Genomic DNA, 9599 nt, shown 5'->3' with positions numbered 1-9599 from the left:
ACTGTTGCGCCGGACGATTGGAACCTTAAACAAAGACTCCTCCTCACTGTCATCTTCCTATCGTTACTATATTTACTGCCCTCATTCTCCTTCGTTTATAAAGCAGTCTCCTACAAACCACAAAGCTTCTGTCTTAAACATACCATTCTCAACCCTATCCTCTAAATGATCTTCTCACTTCCCCCACAGCCTTTAATACTTTATTTCTTCCTCATAACCTTTGCTTTCTTGATAATATTTCCCGCCATCTGTCTAGCCGCTACCGCCCCAGAAGATTGGAACCTCGGCCAACGAATTCTACTCTCCATCGCCTTTCTGTTTATTATCCTCTTTTATGCTTTACTCCTTATCTTCCTCCCATAATGACTTCACCAAGCCTCCTCTTGTCCAAAACCGTCACCCTTCTTTTCCTCACACTCCCCATTGCACTCACCAACCCCAGCCATCAGCCTTTTAATTGGACAGTAAGCCTCTGGCAGGAAAAAGTAATCCTCTCCTACAATGTCTTCGCTGCCAAGGAGCGATCAACTACCTGCAATGCGCTGTCATCCTGGACTTTTAACAACAGATGGATCTTATAGCCACCGAGATCAACAAGAATTGGACATTGGCCACCCTTGCTTGCAACGGCAAGATACCACCCCCTAAATTGTACATTTATATCCCCGTCATACTCACCTCCCTCTTCAGCCCTGCTTCCCTCATTGCTTGCTGCCTCTTGGGCCTTGGCTACTTGTTGCTGCTGCCATCCTGGCCCTTATTTGAAAAGAAGGGGTAAATGCGGTCATCCCTCGGGCTGAAGTGTGGTTTGCTGGCCTGGCGGGGGAGCGGCCACGGCAGGCCAAGCACTGCCTCCATAATAGTGTGGCTGGTCAGACTCACTGCCACCCCTGAAGGAAGCTCGGCATGGGCGCAGAGTGCCCTCGGGTCTCCCCTTCTTGGCAGCCATGCTTCCGTGGCTGCCCCTCCTCCCAGGTGGCACCACACGATGCCTGTGGGGCAGTACCCTTCTTCTTCTTTCTCCCTGCGCAGGCGCAGGGCGGAAAATTCCAGTCTGCCCTTTTCCCCTCCCCCAACAGGAGCAACAGCCAGGCGTGGGCGGAAAAATCCAGTCTGCCCTTTTCCCCTCCCCCGACAGCAGCAACAGCCAGGCATGGGCGGAAAACTCAAGTCTGCCCTCCACCCCAGCAACAGCAGCCACCAATCCCTAAACCCTGCCCCTTCCCCCAGCAACAGGGACAGCCAATCCCTAACCACCACCCCTCCCCCACCCAGCACCGCCCACTGACCTTTCGCCGGCAACCAATCAGAACAGGGCATGGCTTTGACCAATCAGCCTTCCCCAGCCCCTATAAAACTGTTGCCTCTCCCTCAATAAAGTGGACTTGCGTGTTTACCTTGTCTCCGCGGTGGTTCTTCTGCCGTGCGCCCTCCAGTCCTGAGAGCCCCCGACAAGGGCCTGGCCTCCCTTGTCCCCAGTTCGTCGCCTGCTTCTCTGGGTGACCCCTTCATCGCCGGCTTTGCCGGGTGACCCTGTCGGCCGAACCGCGCAACCTCTTGTGAGACCGGTCCCTTGTCTGCTGCTGGACCGACCCCTCGTTCCAAGTGGGACTGACCCCTCGTCCAGAGCTGGACCGACCCCTCATCTGCAGCCAGACCCCACCTCTACCGACCGAGCAAGCCACCGCAGTTTTCCTAAGAGTGTGTTGTTTAATTTCCAAATCGTGGTGTGAAATCTGGGCCTCTGTCCCTTGCAAATTTCCAGCTTGACTCCACTGTGGTCAGAGATTGTTTTGTATGATTTCAATCTTTCTGAATTTATTCAGCCTTTCTTTGTGGCCTAGCATATGGTTTATCTTGGAGAATGATCCATGTGTTCTTGAGAAAAATGTATATCCTGCTGTGTTTGGGTGTAATGATCTATATATGTCTATTAGATCCAGCTCCTCTAATATACTGTTCAAATATTTTGTTTCTTTAGTGATTCTCTTTTGAGATGTTCTTTCCAGAGTTGAGAGTGTATTGAAATCCCCCACTATAATTGTAGATGCATCTATTGTTGCACTTAGTTTTTCTAGTGTTTGCCTCATGTATTTGGAGGCACCCTTGTTAGGAGCATAAATATTTATGATTGTTCGATCTTCTTGGCAGATTTTCCCTTTCACTGAAATGTAGTATCCTTCTTTGACTCTCACAATTGTTTCACATTTAAAGTCTATTTTGTCTGATATTAATATAGCATCTCCTGCCTTTTTTGGGTTATTGTTTGCTTGTATGATTGTTTTCTAGCCATTCACTTTCAATCTCCATGCGTCTCTGGGTCTAAGATGTGTCTCTTGTAGACAGCATACGGATGGGTCATATTTCCTTATCCAATGTCCCAGTCTGAATCTTTTGATAGGTGAGTTTAATCCGTTGGCATTCAGTGTTATTACTTTCAAGGAATTGTTTGTGTTAGCCATATTTTGATTGTATTTGTGTTTGTCATATTTTGTATTCTTTTTTCCTTCTATTTTTGTCTTTTTTTGTTACTCTGATACTCTCCTCCAACTCTGCCTGTCCTGTTTTTTCCTTTCTTCCTGCAGAACACCCTTTAGAATTTCTTGAAGGGGAGGTTTCTTGTTGGTATACTCTTTCAGTTTCTGTTTATCTGCAAATATTTTGAACTCTCCATCATGTTTGAATGCTAGTTTAGCTGGATAGAGTATTCTTCGTTGGAAATTTTTTTCCTTTAGTGCCTTGACTATATCATACCACTGCCTTCTTGCCTCCATGGTTTCAGATGAGAAATCAGCACTTAATCTTATGGAGCTTCCCTTGTATGTGATGGTTTTCTTTTCTCTTGCTGCTTTTAGGATTTTCTCTGTCTTGAGCATTGGATAATTTGACAAGTATATGTCTTGGGGTGGGCCTGTTGGGGTTTATGACTAGTGGAGTGCACTGTGCTTTCTGGATATGTACATCTGTCTCTTTCAGTAGATTTGGGAAGTTTTCAGCCATTATTTCCTGCAACACTCCTTCTGACCCCTTTCCCTTCTCTTCTCCTTCTGGAATGCCTATAATACATATGTTTGAGCGTTTTGCAAGGTCATTCAGGTCCCTGAGCCCTAGCTGGATTTTTTCTATCTTTTTATCGATCCCTTCCACTATCTGTTTGATTTCTGATGTACTGTCTTCCACATCACTAATTCTCTGCTCTGCCTCTTCTAGTCTGCTGATATTGGCTGCAAGTGTATTTTTGATTTCTTGAACTGTGGTGTTCATTCCCATCATATCTGTTATCTTTTTGCGTATGTCTGCAATTTCCCCTCCAAGTGTTGTCTTCATGTTGTTAACCTCTTTCATTACTTCATCAAATTTGTCGGTCATAAATGTTCTGAGATCTTTCATTGCTTGTGCGAAGTTCTGCTCCCCTTCCTGATTTTTAGTTTGTTGATTGAATTCAGCCATGTTTTCCTGATTAATGGTTTGATTTGTAGTTTTTTGTTGTTGTCTCATCATCATTTTATCTTGAGGGTTTATTCAGTGCCTTAGCTTCTTTGTCTACTCTTGGAGATTAGTTAGCTGTTTTTTTTGTGCAAGTGTTATATCTTCTCTTTGTCCCTTTGTTCTTCTTATTCTAATTTCTTGTTGCTGGTTAAGTTCACTTTAGAGGAAAGTGTTAGTGCCAGGGAAAGGCAATTGTGTAAGCAAGGAAAACGTGTAAAGTAGTATTGGTGATATATGTTAACAAAGCAAGAATATGAGATCTGGGAGGATGGAGGTTAGATTCGTGTAAATTGTGTAGAGTTATAGCAGTAGGTAGAGTACCTATTATGAGGTAGATGAGTGAATATGGGAGGAATATGGTATGCGCAAAAAAGCTATTGTTTTTGTGAGAGAGGGAAAGAGAAAAGAAAGGTAATAGTTTCAAGAGTGGATAACAGAACACAAAACAGAGGTATTAGAAATTAAGAGTTAGACACTTTGTGGATCAAAGAAAGGGTGGTGGGAGGTGGAATATAGGAGAGACAGTAGATGATGGCAGATATCAAGATGTAGGGGAAAGGGGACAGTGTTGGTAGCCTAAATCAGTTCACACAGAAATGAGGCAGTGGAGGAAGAGAAAACCCAGCAAATGTGAGGTGTTTCCTGCAGCACTTATTGTATAATTGAGTTAAAATGAAATAAGTAGAAAACATTTTTTTAAAAACCCTAAATAACTGAATAAAAAAAAAAAAGACTTTAGGGGATACACTGGGAGAAAAGACTAGGGGATAATGCAATAGTAGCAATCAGGACATTAAAAAAAGTAAAAAAAAAATAAGGTAAAATGAAAATAAAAACAAAACAAAATGAAACGATAAAGAAAAAATGTAAACTTTGAAGGCTAGGGCATTCAAGGATCTCAGATGGACCTCAGGGCGTGATGGATTCAGGGGTGGAAAATCTGAGTTATTGAAGACTCAAGAGGTGTGAGTCTCAGGTATGGGCCACCAGAGTTTAGGGGATTCAGGTCTGGCAACCTCAAATCTGGTCAACAGGAAGCCTAGGAGCCCCGCAGTGTAACACAGCCCTCAGGGAGCCCTGCAGCTGGGTGTCAGCCCTATGGGGGAAGTCAGATCCGCAAACTCTATATTATGTCTGAACCCTGCAATTCACTTACTCAGTAGGGTTTGTTTTAGTGGGTAAATTGACAATTCAGCTTTTGGACAGCTCCCACTCTGTGATTCCAAAAAACGGCCAGCAGACGGTGCCTCTACACCGCAGCCAATTTACTGAAGCAGATCCAAAGCCTGCCGTGGGTTGGGTTCCAGTTGGAAATGCTGAAAACAGATTCCAAAACCGGAATTCCCAAGCTTCACAAAATATTCCCCAATCGGCTTCCTGCCGTGTCCCCCTCCCTCACTGCACCCTGAAACTACCTCCCAATTACGTCCCTTTATTACTAAGAATCTAATTCTGTTGCAGATTGGCAGCCGGGCCTGGGGGGCAGGGCTCCAGGCAGAAGCGCTATTATTTGTGTCTGCAATCCAAAATTCCCCCGCTTCACAAAACACCGTCTGTCTCCCCAAATCGATTCGCAAAGGCGTCCGTTCCCTCAACCTCCCAACAGCCCACCCAGGATTCGCGAATTCCCCAGCACTGCAGAGCCACCAAAAGCGCACCTGGAGTGCCGATACCGCGGCTCCACCGATCCCCCAAGGAGTGAGCAACCTGTCTGCCGGTCTCACCTCCGGGCAATAGAAGCCAAATTATATCTTATAGACCAATCCTCTCCATTACCTTTCCACCAAATCGATGTCCGGACACTTCCTGTCCTGCAAAAATCCTGAAAAAGCCCAGCCTCAGAGAACCACCAGTGGCGCCCAGCCTCCTCTTCCCAGGGAGACCGCAAGGCAAGTTCACTCGTCCACCATCTTGCCCCAACCCTCAGCTATTGTTTTTAGATTTGAGTTTCTGTCAATAAAAAGTTGTGATTCATATTTTAATTTTATGTAGTACATACTGGCAAAATAATATTTTTTGAAAATGCAGAAATTTGAATACTCGGCACCATATACAACCTATTCAAATGATGGGATAACCTAAAAAGAGCTGTGGCTTGAACCCAGTTTGATGCAGCAGGATTCTGAGTATATTGGAAGATAGGAAAGGAACCAGAGAGAACGCACAGAAGTGATGAGTGTGAGGTGTCAGGGATGGAGTTCTGACTGACAAAGCAGGGAGGCTGGCGGGACCCACCTTGCATTAAGTATGCATGCTCAGGTGGCTATTGCCAGTGAAACAAGGAGAGCTCTGTCTCTCCCCATCAGCCAAGTCCGTCAGCTTTAGTGGGTGCCTGCCAGGGTGGTGCTGCAGCCCTACCTTCCCAACATCCACACTGTTCACTTGTCACCACTGCCCACCTGCCTCCAAGTCCCATGTTCCTGGAACCTGCCTCCTCAGGGCATCACACCTCCAACTCTCTCCCTCAGACTGGCTGGAGCAGCCTGGGGCTAAGAATACAATAGGACAAGGAGAGGTATGGAGGACCCACCCCATGAGGCAGGAGGCCTCGAGACACACCTTGGGCTGACCTCACATCAGAGCAGATACTGGGGCAGCTCTGTCCCAATCAGCCCTTGAGCACTCAGTGGCAGTAGAGCAGCATGACAGTGGCTTCCCATAATTCCCTGTGGCCAGAAGACCCACCAGCACCTGCAGGCACTGGGCACTAAACCTCTCTCATGTTGGCACAGCAGTCTTCCCTGTCCCCCAGACCACCAATAGACACCGTGGTTATGAACTCCCAGTAGGTCAGTGGCAGAATGACTTGTGCTCCTCACTGCTCACACTTTCTGCTCCAAGCCTCAGGCCTTCTAATGGGCTCCATCCATGTCCATTCATGCTTTGACTACTTCACCCTGGCTATCCTTCCCAATGGCCCTAGAACAAGGGAGGCCTGGGCAGATGGATGGGAAGTTGTGGGAAGAGGTTGAAGGAGAGTCATTGCCTCTGAATTGGTAATGCAGCCCAGGAGGGCCTTGCCAACATTGTGTAGGACCACCTTCCCTCAATTTACCCATCCAGGTGTGTGCTGGTGAGGAGGAATCTCCTCCAGTCCTGGATATCCAGGGCAGCATGGCCTCCTCACCAGTTTCTACAGGGTCTACTTGCAGCCCAGAGACCTGAAAAAGGTGCACTGAGCACTGTCACCATGCTGACAACCTCCTACATGTAGAGTTTATGTGCACCTGGCCCAATCCCCATTCACAGAAGTTTCATCGAGCTCCACAGAGCTGAAGTGAGCCATTTCGTGTACTTCTAGAAGGGCACTGAGACCACAACTTTCTGTGAGGAACAGCTAACAATCAGGATACATTCCTAGCTAATCCTCCCTGCCTGCCAAGGGTTGGTGACAGTTCCTGAGGGCACACTGAAAATCTACTGCAGGCTAGTGTCAGAAAAGGCCTCCACCTGCGTTGCCTCCTCCCTGTGTCTTGTCCAGGTGACTGGATCAGGAATTGAATAGCTTTCAAAAATTAATCCACCTAGCAATCCCAAGAAGTCCCCATAAGCAAACCTGGATGACTTGCCCTGGGCTCCCGGTGTGTTGGCATGAGAATGACACACCGAGAGGATTTGAAAATTTTCCAAGGTGTTCATAAAACCAAGGAGCAACAACCAGTATCCATACAAGATCTGTGGTCCATCTCAGGGAAGAAAAAGCCAGACTCAAGCATTTTCCATCAGTCTACATGAACATTAGAAAATGTTTGGTGGCATCCTATGCCCTCAGGTGAGTGCCACAGAAAAGGGGTTTGGGTTGCACTCTAATAGGAAATTCCATCTGACTGGAAGGTCATGACTTTAGAATTGTGACAGAATTTTCCTGGAACCTCATCTGCAGATTGCCAGTTGAATTGATATGAGTCATAGAGAATTTCCCAAAAGGCCAGATCTTCCATCAAAAGGGTCCAGTGGTTCAGTTGGTCATTTCAGGTGGTCCACATTGGCGCCATTAAAGTGAGGAGGCAGCAAGAGGGGCCACTGCTTCTTTTTCTTTTTAAGTGCAGCCAAAAAGAGCAGGAGTGCAAGCCACACGAGAGTGGGAGGCAAGGGGACAGGCCAGGGAGAGGCACAGGAGTTTTGCAGCCATGTGTGCTCCCTCTCTGTCTTGTGTGTCTCGTGAGGTAGAGTGGGTGCGTGGCAGCAGCGGGTATTACTTTGCTGCTAGTTTCAGTTCAGGGCAGCGGCAGGTGTAGTCTCGGCAGCGGCGGTGGAGGCAGTAGCACGATGTCGGAGGAGCAGTTCAGCGGGGACGGGGCGGTGGCGGTGGTAACGGCGGCGGTAGGCACCTCGGCGGGTGAGCAGGAGGGAGCCATGGTGGCTGTGGAGCAGGGGGCAGCAGCGGTGGCGGGAAGCAAAGCTGGGACCGGGGCTGGAACTGTGGCCAGAGGCACTGAAGGGGGAAGCGCCGAGTAAGAGGGGGCAAAGATCGATGCCAGTAAGAACAAGGAGGATGAAGGGAAAATGTTTATAGGAGGCCTTAGCTGGGACACTACAAAGAAAGAGCTGAAGGACTACTTCTCCAAATTTGGGGAAGTTGTAGACTGTACTCTGAAGTTAGATCCTATCACAGGGTGATCAAGCAGTTTTGGCTTTGTGCTATTTAAAGAGTCAGAAAGAACATAAATTGAATGAGAAGGTGATTGATCCTCAAGGGGCCAAAGCCATGAAAACAAAAGAGCCTGTTAAAAAAATTTTTGTTGGTGGCCTTTCTCCAGATACACCTGAAGAGAAAATAAGGGAGTACTTTGGTGGTTTTTCATAAGGTGGAAATCATAGAGCTCCCCGTGGACAACAAGACCAATAAGAGGCGTGGATTCTGCTTTATTACCTTTAAAGAAGAGGAAACAGTGGAGAAGATAATGGAAAAGAAATACCATAATGTTGGTCTTAGTAAATGTGAAATAAAAGTAGCCATGTCAGAGGGACAGTAACAGCAACAGTAGGGATCTAGAGGAGGATTTGCAGGAAGAGCTCGTGGAAGAGGTGGTGATCAGCAGAGTGGTTATGGGAAAGTATCCAGGTGAGGCAGTCATCAAAATAGCTACAAATCACACTAAATTATTCCATTTGCAACTTATCCCCAACAGGTGGTGAAGCAGTATTTTCCAATTTGAAGATTCATTGGAGGGTGGCTCCTGCCACCTTGCTAATAGCAGTTCAAACTAAATTTTTTCTATCAAGTCCCTGAATGGAAGTATGACCTTGGGTCCCTCTGAAGTTTAACTCTGAGTACTCATTAAAAGAAATTTGCTTTCATTGATTTATTTCTTAATTGTTATGCTTCAGAATCAATTTATTTTATGCCCCTTCCCCAGTATTGTAGAGCAAGTCTTGTGTTAAAAGCCCAGTGTGACAGTGTCATGATGTAGTAGTGTCTTACTGGTTTTTTAATGAATCCTTTTGTATAAAAAAACAAACAAAAAAAACAAAAAGGGTCCATTGTACACAGGATGGGGAAGAGCTCTCTGATGAAAAGCACTGTGTGGGGAGCACACCCTCCTGAGCAAGGCATCCAAGCTCTGCCCAGCAACAGGACATGAAGAAGTCTGCAACCCTGCTCTTCCCCAACAGCCCAACCACATGTTCATTTTCTGCTCCCCTTGCACTCTTGACCCTCTTATGCAAGCTCATGGGGACCACAGAGCAAGAAGGTGGCTCTAACCTTAAATATGAGCCCACTTATTGTGTGAGTCAGAAAGAGGGCCTAATCCCAAAACTTGAACCCTGAGTTCTACTTAACTACTATACTACTTTTCCGAAAACTAAAAAAGTAAACCTAAAAAGGGACAGAAAATATTTGGAAACTCTGTTTCTGCTAATAGCATAATATACAAAACATAAAGAGAATTACTATAACTCAACAAAAGGACAAATAGCCCCATTAAAAAAATGGGAAAATGGCTTGAATAGACATATCTGCCAAGAATATATACAAATGCCCAAAAAGCATGTAAACAGATGCTCAAAATCATTAGCCATTAGAGAAATGCACATAAGATAACAAAAATAAAAATGAGGTGCTACTACACACATGCTTTAATGCTGGTTTTAGGGGAAAAAATGTT

The 9599-nt window shown here is 46.1% G+C and overlaps 1 pseudogene; it reads left to right on the top strand.

Moving 5' to 3' along the window:
• Nucleotides 1-7758: 7758 nt before the first annotated feature.
• On the top strand, nt 7759-8591 carry LOC101412594 (heterogeneous nuclear ribonucleoprotein D0 pseudogene; annotated as a pseudogene).
• The last annotated feature ends 1008 nt before the right edge of the window (nt 8592-9599 follow it).

Source organism: Dasypus novemcinctus, chromosome 25 (genome assembly GCF_030445035.2).
Source record: "Dasypus novemcinctus isolate mDasNov1 chromosome 25, mDasNov1.1.hap2, whole genome shotgun sequence".
Taxonomy (NCBI): Eukaryota; Metazoa; Chordata; class Mammalia; order Cingulata; family Dasypodidae; genus Dasypus; species Dasypus novemcinctus.
The sequence above is the reverse complement of the archived record's forward strand: the minus strand, read 5'-3'. Positions and strand labels throughout refer to the sequence as shown.